The following is a 15,003-nucleotide window of genomic DNA, read 5'->3' as shown; positions in this document are numbered from 1 at the left end:
TTAAGCAACTTGTCCAAGGTAGCAGAGCAAGTTGGAAGTTGATTCCAAGTTGGCATTCTTTTTATTTTATTATGGTCTTTATGTAGGTAGAAGCATCTCTTTAGTTACTGCACATGGGCTGATTTCATTTGGAAGAATCAGAAAAAGTTAATTGCTTCAGTTTGTGTTTTATAAAATTTTCCAGACCCATTCTGGGAACTGATGACTGTTTTCAGGTGCCAATTGTTTTAGTAACTATTTTAGATTGCTGATATGAAAGAGGTCGGCTAGAATAATGTCTCTCCAGGAGCTGTCTGAGTTCAATCCCAGTTCTACCAGTTTACTGCCTGGGCAACCTCAGGCGTGTTTCTTAGTTTTTTTGTACAGCTGTAGTTATATTTCATGTCTGTAAAATGGGGATAATGTATCTATCTCATTGGGTTCCTGTGAATAACCTTACAAAACTAAATTATTAGAACAGTGCTTCACACATAGAAAATGATATATACTTGTTTATTTTTATAGTACTTAGATACAAATGTACATAAGACTAGAGTATATTAGAGCTGTCTCGAGAGTTCTCATCCTGAACTTAGACAGCTTTGTAAAAGAGTTTCCAAATGAGAAGTACAATTTCATTCTGTAGTCTGTATGTGCAGTAATGCAAAGCTGTCACTAGATGGCAATTGTGATCCATGTGACTTCAGCTCCAGCGGAGCACTGAGAACTCCAGCTATCTCATCCCCACAAGGTGGGCCTTGAACAAAACTGTGGTCAGCAGGTCAGCAAAGTTTGCCTTCTGTGGCTGCTCTTGGAACTCACCCACATGCACTCAATTATCCTTATGGCTGTCCCACAGAAGCCTGGGTTTACCTGCCTACATCCTATTGTGAATTTGTATATCAGGAGTGCTTTGACAAGTGACAAGAAGACTGTCACAATCCTGTGTTAAGAAGATGAATCAGTGGTTCTCAAAGTGTGGTTCTCCCCACCCCCACCTCAGCACCCAGGATCTTGTTGAAGATGTAAATTCCTGGCCCATTCTCAGACCTGCTGACCAAGTATTAATGTTTAACAAGCCCTCCTGATGATTGTAAGACCTGCTAAAATTTGAGAATCACTGAGATGAGCCAATGTTTAGCATCATATAAATGTTGATGCTGGGCGGGTACTCAAAGAATATTTTGCCTAACCTGCTCATTTTGCTGAGCAGGAAACTGAGTCCAGAGAAGTTAAATGACTCACTGAAGACACAGGGTTAGGCTTGAGGCAGAGCCAGGTCCCAAGCAGTATCCCCTAGCTTTGCCCACCACACCCTGCATACCCTTACCACCTTCTAAACTGAGGCCACCAGGTACACACATTCTACCCTAATACTTACTCATAAAGAAAAAAACCCATTTACTTATTTATACAGGAGTTGGTTCAATTCAGACATTTCTACAAGAGAGAAAAAAAATGTGTGTGATGCATTGAATGTGATGCATTTTCAGGGGTGTGTGTGTTGGAAGTGAGGATAATCAAATAAAAAAAGTCATGTTCTCAATTGCTAAAAGCGTATGTACAGGGTATCCTGGGAAATGGGTGAGTGCAAATGAGTCAGGCATAGGAAAGTCAGGTATGAGGAGGGCACTTCAGAGCTGAACTTTGAGTGATGGGTAGGAGCTCACCAAGAAAGGACATTTGGAAAGAGAGAAAATCAAGTGCACAGGCATGGGATCATGAAGCAGTGTGGGCAATTGCAAGTTTGGTTTGATTAAAGGGAAAGGTGTATATGCAGGAGTTATCATGTTATAAATAATAAAAAGTTACTACTAACAATAACATCTGACACTTATTATATGTTAACTATGTGCCAAGCACTGTACTAAACATTTTGCACCTATTATTAGCTGATTTAATCTTTAAAGAACTTTTATTTATTTAATTAATTTATTTATTTTTGTTACAAATGTTTTTCCTTTTTCCCCCACTGATTCCCCCCTCCCCCTCCCCACCCTGTCCCCAGCATTGTTGTCCATGTCCACTGTTCATGCATACATGCATATAAGTTCTGTGGTTTATCTCTCCCCCACTACCCCCTCTTTAGGGGATTGTCAGTCTGTACCCCACTTCCACGTCTCTGGGACTACCCCATTCCTCAGACTGTTATGTTCATTATATTCTACAAATAAGTGAGATCATATGATACTTGTCTTTCTCTGTTTGGCTTGTCTTTAAACAACTTTAAAACTGCTCTTATTTCTTTTTCATAGATGATAAGACATGCATGTACTGCTCTATTTTCCTTAAAATCAAGTGTTACTATTTCCATTTCTTTGACAGACACTGAACATAGAAAAAGAACCTTAATAGTTCCTTGTTCCAGGACAATCTCTGTAATGAGTAGCAAGTATGTATTTTGAGGGGATGAGGAATATGTTTATAATAAATATAATTTTATTATAAGCGTATTTTTCATTAATGCATAAAATCAATTGAACTTTGAAATTGTTTCTTTTTTAACTCAAGGAATAAATGTCCCATTATTCTCTGGGCTATCAGCAACTGTGGAAGTAGCTAATTTCTCATGATAATGGATGATTGTGTCTAAAAAATAACAAAGAACGCTCCTTTCAATTATTTGGTTCACTGAAGAAAGGAAGCTGAGTAATACGTGAGTGATCTGGTCTGAAATAATTGGTTTTGTTATATTTTTTATTTTTACTTTATATGTATTCACTGTGAATGTGCTCTTCATATATTATATGAATATTAGTTAATATTAGCATATTTTTTCCTTGCACAGGAGTATTCACAACCAAATTAAAATTAAAAGTATACAGTTCTGACAGGATTTGGAATACCTGGCCCTTCCTAGGTAAGCTTCCAGAAATTCCTGGATTCTTTAGGATATTTTTCAGTGATTTCACTTTTTCCTGGGAAAATAGCTTTTCTGTTCCTTACTTTTCTCATCTGAAAAATATTGGTATTGGATGAGATAATCTAGAAGGCCCCTTTCAGCTCTAACAGTCTGTGGATTTACGATTTAATGACTAAATGGCACAAATAACTCATTTCTGAGCTGTCTTTGTAGTAAAATTTTAGTGCTGTTTCCATAAAAGAAGTTATCAGACCAAATATTTCTCCATGCATTTTTAAATGGGATGCCTAAAACAGCTCTATATTTTACTTTTTAGGATCACTAAGATCCTATCCAGCTCAAAGATGTGATTGTATGATATAGTCCCACATGAAATTTTTACACACCTCAGAGGCTAAGACCAAGGCCAGGTTTAAGCAGCTGCCATTAGACATGACTGATGAGCAGGTTTGTTGTAAGGTAGAAGGTGCACTTTACACAGTGCTCTGCTCCTCTCATGGCTGCAGTTATAACCTGGAGTTTTAAGAGCTCATGTTACAACAATGATCTTTACATTTATGTTCATGGCTAAGGGTGAACTGCTTTCTTAAGGAAGTCTATGAAACCCAATCCAATTTTCACCTTCCTTATCTAGAGAGCTTGAATAGTCCACAGGTTGCCTTATCTTGAATCAAAATAAGGGCAATAACTCCTGGAAAGAAGAACCTATGAACATATTATTATTTTAAAATTTTATGATTGAGAGTAAAATTTGCACTTTACTCTCCCCCAATAATTTTTGCCTTCTCATTTGCAATCAATTTTGAAGTTGATTAGAATAATTTTTCTTATTATTTAAATAAAAGCAATGCATATTTATTCTAAAATTATTACCAAAAAGTATAAATAATCACCTAGAAATATCTAAAATTCTGCCATGCAGAGTTAACTATTGTTAATATTTTTCTTTTGATTTCATTCTAGGTAATCATGAACATTAAGTAATTGACAAGTTGTACATTACATTTTGAAGTCTTCTTTTAAAAATTAAATATATAACTAGCTCATATACACACATTTTAATCTCTACCTTCAAAGATAACATATTATTATTATTGTACAAAAAGTTACAAAACTCATCTGTTCCACTGTTTTGTGATTTTCAGTGTCATTTGGATTTAGGTCCCCCTTTTATTTGTTTGTTTTCATCCTTCCTTAATGTAAAAAAGATTTAAAGTAATTTCATCCCACTTTTCTCCAAATGGGTATAATATATAGAGGAAGCAAATCTCTGAAATTCATACTACATATATGAGACCTTAAACATATATATGTTTAATGAGACCTTTGTTTAGAAACAATAGGTGAATTTTAACATACTGGGAAATGAGGCTATAAAGAATTCTATTGTAACATAAAGAAACCCTTTAGAAAGTGAAGAGTGACTGCTCCTTCATATAGGCTTGTTTATAAAAGTATATATTGTTCAAAACCATGTTCACAAGTCTACTGACTTACGTACTCTTACAGGGCAGAGTGCTGGTCTTATTGTCAAATATTCCTTCAGAGTCTAGAGCTGTTCCTGGTCTATTGTATTTGCTAGGTGAACACTGTGGAATTGAAATGAATAAAATGGAACAATTCCAAATATTCTATTACTGTTGTGATAGGTTGCATTGTGATTTCAAATAACATTGACGTAAGAGGCAATAATGGTTAAAAGATTCCATTCTGCTCCCTTTTGCTAATTCCTTAAATGAGATAACCTGGTCTACTCTTAGCATAGTTCTTGAGTCCAAATAGTAAATGCTCAATAGATGTTAGCCTTCAGGATTTGGACTATTTGTTACCATATTTTCTCCTTAAAAAATAACCTATTTTTCCTGAGGATTTTCACTTCGATTTTTCAAACTAGGGGTAAACTACTTCTTTAGGAAGTATATATAAAGTATCTTAAAGAGTTGGTAGGGGAAATAAAATACACCATATTTTACAATCAATTTATATATTATTATTTTACATTGCCTATATCACTTAATAGTCTAATGTATCAGTTATTCTTAATGTTTAATGGGAATATATATTTTTTGAAAATATGGAATGCTTCACCAATTAGCATGTCATCCTTGTGCAGGGGCTGCGCTAATCTTTGTATCGCTTCGACTTTAGTCTATGTGCTGCCGAAGTGAGCACTAAGGGGAACATATTTTAAAGTAAAGTGTGCCACAGAGCCATAAATATAATTTATAGCTCTTTCCATGGTTCTTTTTCTCTAAGCCTTTCAAGCATTCAGCAAGTATAACAGGAATACTTTCAATAAATGAGCAATCTGAGGCATTGGCTAATGAAGTCTGACATTTCCCCGGCACGTGGAAGAAGTGTGAGAATGACCGAATCACTGTGCTAATGTACACTGCTCTGTATTTGACAGTCTTTGGAAACTTGTCTCAGCCACATCCAGGCAGGTGCATAAGCAAGTCCTACACTGTGAAATCCATCCCGTGGGCTCTGAACAATGGAATCCACCAGTCCAGCACTGTCCAATAGAAACAGTGTGAGCCATAGGTGTGACTTCATATTGTCTAGTAGCCACATTAAAAATGTTAAAACAAATAGGTGAGATTAATTTTAATAATATATTTTATTTAACTCAAGATGTCTAAAGTAATATCATTTTTAAATTTTTAATTTTTTTGTTAACCCTTGCCAGAGGATATTTTTTCTATTGATTTTTAGAAACAGTGGAAGGGAGGAAGGGGGTATGGGGGGGAAGGGAGTGCGCGTGAGAAAGAAACATCAATGTGAGAGAGACATATCGATTGATTGATTGGTTGCTTTCCACAAGCACCCCAACTAGAGTGGGGATCAAACCTGCAACCCAGGTATGTGTCCTTGACTGGGAACTGAACCTTTGACCCTTTGTGTGTAGGCTGATGTTCTAACACTGGCCAGGGCTAACATAATATAAACGATAGGTAAGTTTTAACATACTGGGAAATGAGGCTATAAAGAATTCTACTGTAACATACAAAAACCCTTTAGAAAATGAAGAGTAACTGCTCCTTCATATGGGCAAACAATATTATGTGCAAACAATATAAAAAGTATTAATGAGATATTTTACATCTTTTTTATTAAAGTCTTAGAAATCTTGAATGAATTTTTACACTCACAGCACATCTCGGTTTCAACCAGCCACATTTCAAGGGCTCAAGTCACCACAGGTGACTCATGGCTACCATACTGGACAGCTCGGCTCTAGTCATTCCCAGTAGGAAGGCACCAGAGGGGAGCAGTGTGGTGTAGAGGAAAAAAGACCAAGACTAACTTGGGATCATAATATATGTCTGCTCCTGGCTCTGACATGTGATATTGATATGGCCATGAACAACTGATTTAGTTTCTCTAGGTCTCAAATTCCTACTCTCTATATAACGGAGCTCGTTAATAACTGCCATAGCCCTCATAGGAGGCTGTGGAAAAGATTAAATAAGATATTATATGTGAAAGTGTTCTGTTAGATCATAAAGCACCGTACACATGTAAGGCATTATTACCCCTTTTATTGTAGATTTACTCTCATGACTTGCCCAAGGCCACATTCCAAGTTGGTAGGAGAATGAAGGATAGAATCTGGGGCTTCTGACTTCCAGCCATCTGCTTCAACTAAAGGCTATTCATACCAAGCTGGCTAAAAAAAAATCTTCCCAAACCCTAACTCTTTTTCATTTTTAAAAAATGAAGAAGGAAGAGAGTAGCAGTAAGAAGCACATTCCTTATTGAATAGTAAGGGTCTTCTTGGCCACCGTCATAATGTTTTGCAGTAAAATTATACATACGGGATATTTATATACCTAATATATCAGAATTACAACTATCAAGGATTGGACTTTATTACTGTCATATAATATAAAACCCCACGTTCTTCAAAGTTTCAAACAACTTCTAAATTGAACTGTGGTTTCCCCACTCTATTTATCTCCAAAATATGGTACAACCACAAGAAAGCCCTTCCGTAGTGGGTTTGATTAATAAAACAGATATGGATCAATTCAGCAGGTTTTCCATGGATTATTTTTGGTTACAGATGTAGCTCATTAATTCCCATGTGTGAGACACCACCTCTCCAGTGTGAATCCAAGAGACACATTAATCTCTGAACAGACAGTGCAAATAATTCAGTTCAATCGATGTTTGCTTCTGCTTCCTGTGTATAAGGTACATTAGATATTCTCATAAGCAAAAGGAGTTTGCTACTATGATAAATGTCACTGTTATTTAACTTGAGCAAAATATAGACTATGTCAACCAAAATGTGTATGTTATGTGGTTCAGGAATCCATAGTTTCAGAAAATAAAAAGATCATCAGAAAGGAAATTCTAGATTATTCAAATATAATTTTAAAAGTCACATCCTTTATTTTTTGGAGGGCACACAGAGGATGAGTAATCGTGATCTATTTCTATCTTCCCTAATTGTAACCCTATCGTGGTTTTCATATTTATTTTTTGTGGCCATTTCTACATTTATTTTAAATGAATTTCTTCACAGAACTTAAAAAATCACATAAAATATTTAGGGTTTTATACTATGTGAAATTAAGCATAAGCCAAGTTTATTATCACTAAGGAGACTATACATTTCAAAAGTTCATTCTTTTTTCAATCAAAATTCTTTCTTTAAAATTACTTTCAGATTGTTACTTTTATTGGAAAACTATCATGTATAAGCTTTGGACCTGCCTGAACTGATGACCATGTTGAATCAACGTTATTTTTATTTTCATTGCTGTTGACCATTGAATGACATAATTTATTGAGTAACCTTTACATTTTATTGTTTTTGCACCCCAGTTTAAAAACAAGATTTAATTTTTTAAAAGTCTAATAAAGGTATTTTTGATATTTTCACCATAACTTTATAAGAAATTTCTCTCCTCTGCCCTATAATAACCACCTTCTGCATTTTTATGATTTAGTTTAACATTATTATTGTAACTTTTTACTGGGTGAGCCCATCAATGCCCTTGGCAGCAAGATTTTGTTACAAAAAATCCAGAAGCTGAGCTTGCCATTGGTTGCAACAATTATAAAGTTTCCTGAACTGGGTTCAGAGCCTTACCCTGACATTATGACTGTAACCGGAGTCGTGCCTCCTTCATCAGCTTCTCCTGTAACCCGTTGCTTAAAGGGGCATATATTTTTTATTCAATGGTTTGACGTTATAAATATTTCATTTGATTAACATCTGACCTCGATGAAGTCTAGCCAAAATAATTAGTGGTACCTGTAGTAAAAATTTGATACCTTAGGAGAGTTATTAACATATTTGAATTTCTCCAGGAACTCAGAATTGGTTCATTCTAGACTGGATGTGGTCACGTGGTATTCACTGCAGGGCTTCTTGCTATGCTTCTCTTTTTCTGTTCAAGGGCACCTCCAGCGAGAAGACAAACATCTAAAGAATCTTAACTATTCATTCTTTGAATTACTGAATAAAATTAAACAGACTATAAAGAGTCATGTACTATTAAATATTAGGAAATATTGAGTTGTGTGTCCAAAAGTCACACTTAAAACCAGGCAGTAGTAATAAGCGTAAGATGGCTGTGGATACTATGAGATAATGTCTACTTGTCAGAAATGGATGGTATTTTTTTTTTCCATCAAAGTTAAAAAGTTAATGATGTACTTCATATGTTAATTGCTTCTACCGAGAGATCAATTCAGGGATAAAAGAGATTGTAGTATACTGTTATTATTTTTCACTGTGAATATTCTGTATCATCTGTGAACAAAAATATATTTGTTTTATCATGCTCTGTTTCACATTTCCTAGATTGTCTTTAGGAAAACTTAGCCCATGCCACTTCAGTCATCTGAAAGGAATCATTTCTTCATTGCAAATCATAACTTAAAACTATAAAATATCAGCCAGAAAAAAAAAATTGGCCCAATTAAGAGAAATTTGATAATGGTACAAAATCACATATAGATATGACTGGAAGATGATAAGATTATTTTAATTTTCCCATTTGCACTGGCATTATTTATTTTACAAATCTCCAGATCTTTTATTACTTAAAACCCACTGCTGAATCATGAAAAGCAGCTTAAGTTAGCAATTTTCCTCTGCAAAATCTAGCTGCTAGCATCTGGTGAACACTTGGATAACCTAGTCAGGGCCTATGGAAATGATTATTTTAAGACTTTATTCAACATGCCTGGACTTAAAAAACCGGCTAGGATCACACTCTGCACATGTATTTTACTGTCGGGGATTTAAAAACCTGGCATTGGTAGCGATGGTCTAAAGGCTTTTGCAGCGGCGGAGATGGGGCTAGGAGATAAGACAGGCAGGCTGGCTGGACACTCAAGTGTCTGCCAAACGCCTCTGACTCCCCGTGACTGCTGCGGGCACTTCCCCGGTGCGCACCGGAGGCCAGGCCCGGCGCGCCCTCCCTTGCTTCTCACACTTACATTTAGACTTGGCTGCCTGTGGAATCGGGACCAGTGTCCTCCGTTGTGCCTTCCTGTGGCACTCCTGGAACTGGTTTCTATCTCTCCACCAGATGAGTGTCTGAAGAAGAAGAAAAGGATACTTTTACTCAGCGGTTTTCAACCAGTGTGCTCGCAAAAAATTTTAAAACATGCAATATCTGACTATTTAAACAGGGGCACTGACCTCTTTCCTCTTACATCGTCAAATAAAAAAATGACAACATCCAACACAATGGTGTGAATGAATCAAAATTATGCCTTTATTAAAATCAGGTCGGTAAAAAATATATTTTTTTGGTGTGTTTCAGAATTTTATTAATCAGTTTATGTGTGTCATGAGATAAAGAGGTTGAGAATTGCTGCTTTTACTCAATTGGAAAGACAAGAAGAAGCTGAATTATCAAAACGTATTGTTTTTGGATCATAGGAGAAATTACATAATAGGAATGTATAAATATACACTTCAGTAAAAAATGCTACTATTTGCCAAAATTTAAAAGCACATTTACTAGAGATTAGGGATCTTTGAATGCTGATTAGGAGATAATTTTTCTGTGTGTGTGTTTCAATATATGCTAATGTGCACTTATTCATTTTTACACATATACTATATATAGTTTCTGTCCAAATAAACAATTTACTATATATCTTTATTGCCTTTCATGGTTATATTATGTGCTAAGTTCTCACTAAAATAATTCCCATTAGTACAGATTTGAGATAATTTAGAAAGGATTTGGGCATTTGCTTTAGAGGAAACAAATTTATGAGGAAATTATACCTCAGGGAGAAAAGTTAGGTTTATTTTAGAAAAGTTAACTCTTCCAGCAACACATTTTCCATCGATTTGTATACAACAGTATTTGAGCTAGAAATTACTCTTAGTTATTTATCAAGTCAGGTCTGATAGGGCTTTAATTTGGCAACACTTGTAGATTTTTGTTTGAGTTTTTTGTGTAATTTAGTTGAAGAAACTGTGAACGATCTATAATTTAGACTTTTTAAAAATCAGGTAGGACTTATTCCCACTCAAACTGAGTTTCAGAAATTTAACTCTGTATTTGGGATAACAGATACTTTGCTTTGTTTTATTATATTTCATAGAGACTTGTTTAGGAACTATTATCTACATTTGATGTTCAAAAAGATTTAAATAGGAATAACTACAGACATTTAGATACACAAAGATTTGAAAGCTAAGATTGAATGATTAGTAGATACTTGCAGAATTGGGTATCCAATTTAGAATTTCTGTAACATAAGCGATATATTCTAGAGCAGTACTAGTCGGTAAAACTTCCTGTGACAATGAAAATGCTCTATGTTTGCACTGTTCAACACGGTAGCCACTAGCCACATGTAGCTACTGAGTTCCTGAAATGTGGCTAGTACAAAGGTGGAACTGAATTTTTAGTTCTTTTTTGTTTTAATTAATTTGAATTTAAATACGGATTTGTGGCTAGTGGTTATCTTATTGGAAAGTATGGTTCTAAGTATTTATCTATATTCGGTATTCAACATGAAATGAGACAATATTTGAATGTCTTCTAGTTGCCAAATGTCTACAAACATGAGTGTCCCCAAAACACAAGGCCCAGGCTCTGGTACATGGCCTTCTGCAGGGAGTGCTCATAACATGTGTGTAGGCCTGAAGGGTGCTGCGTTCTGAACTTTGGCTCAACTTGTGCATATTCAGACATAAATAAAGTTTGGGTCAGCCACAGGTGATTTGAGAACGTTTTGTCTCTGGAAAGTCATGAGATCTCAAATGATCTCTAGTAATAAAGTTCAATGACGGTAAATGAACGCAAGGGCTTGACTTTTCCAGTCCATTTCTCATAAGGTATGACTGGCAGGTAACAGAGACAGATATGAAGGAGACATTCCATGAACATAGCTGCCTCCATGAAAAAGAAACCCTAGATCTAGACTGGATAGCAGGACCAGGCTGAAAAATACTTTGGCACCTCTCCCCAAATCGTTTTTTAGTACATATTCAATGAGGACTACTATGTACAAGGCACAATGCTTAGTGTTGGAGATAAAATGTTGGGAAAAATACAGGTATAGCTCTTGCCCTCATGATGATTAATTGCATTAGATGATATTTTTTCCCCAATGTCTTCTTCTGCCAAAACTTTTTTCCCCCTTTGATATGGTGAAAATAAAACAGGAGAAAGATGCACAGGGTAAATAGAAATGGTGAGGGTCACTATTAGGCATGTGTCACACATCTTATTCAATTTACTTCTCTCTGCACAGCTTTCCCAGTTCCACACCCAGACAGATGCAGAAAGCAGTTTCTGCAGTATTGGACACAAAGAAAATAACTAAAAAAAACCTCAGTTACCATTTTTATAATGTGAGATGAGCATCATCATTTAGCATTTATTGAGTGTTTACCACATATGTTTATAAGGGATTCTTTCCTCTCTATGAGCCAGAAGAATGTCCTTTAAAATAATTACTAACTAAAAGACATTTTTTGCTGTTATGTGATGACACATTTTTTTTACTTTGCCATTCAAAACATTGTAAGAAAGAGTGCTGCAATCACCACATGAAATAAATCAAATTATTCAATTTTCAAGCACCATTGCAAGACCTGAAGGGAACTATTAGCTACACTGGCAATATGTAGCTTGTTGTACATCCAGAGCTTTTAAAATATCAGATTCTTTTACTTTGCTAGGAATCTAAGAATTTAGGTAAGGAAGTAATCAGGAATGAGGTAAAATATAAAATGTTTATTGCATAAAAAGTGCACCTACTCTTGTTCCACTCTCCACCAGAAGATGTGGTAAACTTTGAAAAAGCAAATCAGCCCTGGTCAGTTTGGCTCAGCGGTTAGAGCGTCGGCCCTTGAACCAAAGAGTCATGGGTTCGATTCTGCTCAAGGGCACATATATCAGTTGCGGTTCTGTCCCCAGCCCTGGTTGTGTCGTGTAGGAGGCAACCAATTGATGTATCTCTCTCACATCCAATGTTTCTCTCTCTCTCTCCCCCTCCCACTCTACCACTCTATCTGAAGATAAATGGAAAAATATCCTTGGGTGAGAATTTTAAAAAAAAGGAAAAGAAAATCAGATCATGCTATTCTCCTGCTTGAGATCCTCCCAGCCCTCTCATCCATTAGCTCCGTATAGCGCTTAGAACAAACCTAAACTTCTTTTTTTTGGCTTCCATGCCTCATGTGATTCCATTTTCCCTACAATTTCCCTCTTTTCCCCCTTGCTGTCTATTTTTTAGCTACACTGGCCTTCTCCTTATGCAAAATATCATGCTGGTCCCCACTTTCAGGACTTTCTGGTCCCCAGCCTGGAATTCTCTTCCTCTAGAATACTGTTGGGCCCTTCATAACTTATCTCAACTTGAATATCACTTCTTCAGAGAGGTTTTTCTTGACCATCCAATCTAAAGTCAACCACTCATTTTCATGTATCTCGAATTCTCTTTAATTGCATAGGAGTAGTTATATCTTCGCTATTTAATGGTACATTTTATTCATTTATAGTAGGCTTCAACCAAACATTCCTTTCTCCCCACCCCTCCTTGAGAGCAGGGAACTTGTTTGTTTTGTTTATTGTAATATCCCTTGCAACCAGAAATAGGATTTGGCTCATGGTAGGTGTTCTGTCAATATTTGCTGGATGCTGTACAAATACTTTTTGTACTTCTGAAACACAGAACTTAGCAGTACAGAAAAAGACAGCATTTGACATCATTAAAAAAAACCCCAGAAATTGTGAGTTATATGGGCATTTTAAAGAGCTTTGATGGTTCTGATTAGAGCGAAATACATTGTTTCAATTTTGAAAACAGAAAAACCCACAAACAAAGTCACAACAGCATCACATTTTTTCAGGAGCGTGATGAGAGCTCCTCTGTAAAACCTGGTACTTTTGAAACTGTACCCCCACTCACCGGGTCCCCGGTTTTGAAATGAAGAATGTGCACCTCCCACCAACATTTTCACTCCTGTCAAACGTGATTTATTTACTGGATAAGAAACTAGACTTGCCTTTCAGCACTGAAAGTGTTGAAAACAAGGTTTCATTTTTGAGGCTGGTTTAATACAAGCCTCTAGAATGAGGAATTTTCTTAATTACCCTATTGGATGGATGGGAGTTAAAACTGTTCCCCTTTGTTTTTTTTTAAACTTATAAAAACTTTAATTTATTTTTTTTTAGAGAGAAGAGAAGGGAGAGAGGGAGAGAAAGAGAAATATCAATGTGAGAGCATAATATCAATCAACTGCCTCCTGTATACCTCCTACCAGGAATTGAGCCTTCAACCCAGGCATGTGCCTGGACCAGGAATTGAACCAGCAACCTTTTGGTACACAGGACGATGGCCAACCAACTGAGCCACACTGGCCACTTTGTAATGCACAGCATGGTGACTAGTTAATAATTCTGTATTATATATTTTAAAGTTGCTAAGAGAAATCTTAAAAGTTCTCATCACAAGAAAAAAATTTTAATTATGATTAATGATGTATGTTAACTAGACTTATTGTGGTGATCATTTTCTATACATATAATATACACAAATATCATTCATTATGTTATATACTTAAAGCTATTATAAGTTACATGTCAATTATATCTCAATTAAAAGAAATAAACAAAACAAAATTGTTCCTTTCTGTGTCATTTGCTTTGAGATAAGCTTAGTGGTTGGGCCTCAGTGGCCTGGTATGATTATAAGATTCTACAGTAATGAAATCTATTTCTATAAAATCTATGAGAAAAATCTGAATTGCTATTTATAGACATATCATACTATTTCAGAAATTTTGTAACATTCAGACACTCAGGCACACGTTTTTATATGTATTTCAACATAGTCTAGTTTTGAATTTCCTCTGCAAAGCAGGCAGAACACATTCTTACGGTTCTTGCAGGGAAAGGAAATACATTTATGACACATGTCCTTTAGGCCAGTCTCCTTGCTAAGTGTGTTGTCTGGACAGTCTCATCTAATTTTTGCAACCATGCACAATGAGTTAAGGCAACGAAAAGACAGACCCCATTCTTTCACACACGGCTGCAAAACAAAGGAACTGCCTATTCTTACCCATTGACATTATCCCAGAGTTTAATTTCAGGCTTTTCAAGGGATACTATGTTTTACTTCACTGATTCATGGACATTGGAGCACAACAAATATTCATTGATCAACGTTATTAAATTGGGCATAAGATTTCCAAAGGAACTGTGCATCCAGGTTGTTTAGAAATGCCGGGACTTAGGAAAGACAGTTGGGTGAGGCACCCTGAGGTTCCTGGAAACTATTCTTTTTTTTTTATCCTCACCCGAGGACATTTTTTCATTTTTTGTTCAGATAGAGTGGGAGGGGCAGAGAGAGAGAGAGAGAAACATCGACGTGAAAGGGACACATTGAGTGGCCGCCACCCGCACGACCAACCAGGGCCGTGGACAAACTGCAACCGAGGCATGTGCCCTTAGTGGGAACCGAACCCGGGTCTCTCTGGACCGCAAGCCGACACTCCAGCCACTGAGCCAAAATGGCCAGGACTGGAAACTATTCTTTTTTTTTTTTTTTATCCTCACCCAAGCACATTTTTGCATTTATCTTCAGATAGAGCGTGAGGGAGAGAGGGAAAAAGAGAGAGAGTAGAAAAACTGCAACCAAGGTATGTGCCCTTAGCGGGAACC

General features: G+C 36.2%; 1 protein-coding gene and 1 non-coding gene across 4 annotated transcripts in view; both read right to left on the bottom strand.

The window, feature by feature from the left end:
• COL8A1 (collagen type VIII alpha 1 chain) overlaps window positions 1-15,003 on the bottom strand; it is a 155,649-nt gene that overhangs the window by 47,960 nt on the left and 92,686 nt on the right. For all 3 annotated transcript variants that reach the window (XM_036243718.1, XM_036243720.1, XM_036243719.1), the window contains one exon: window positions 9,302-9,401. The gene's annotated coding sequence lies outside the window, so the exon portion shown is untranslated. The remainder of the gene's footprint in view (window positions 1-9,301; window positions 9,402-15,003) is intronic.
• On the bottom strand, window positions 4,911-5,014 carry LOC118617950. Its single transcript, XR_004956906.1, has one exon. It is a non-coding gene; the product is annotated as a U6 spliceosomal RNA (small nuclear RNA).

This window comes from Molossus molossus, unplaced genomic scaffold, assembly GCF_014108415.1.
Source record: "Molossus molossus isolate mMolMol1 unplaced genomic scaffold, mMolMol1.p scaffold_m16_p_5, whole genome shotgun sequence".
Classification (NCBI taxonomy): domain Eukaryota; kingdom Metazoa; phylum Chordata; class Mammalia; order Chiroptera; family Molossidae; genus Molossus; species Molossus molossus.
Note: the sequence above shows the minus strand (reverse complement) of the source record. Positions and strands in the feature narration are given on the sequence as shown.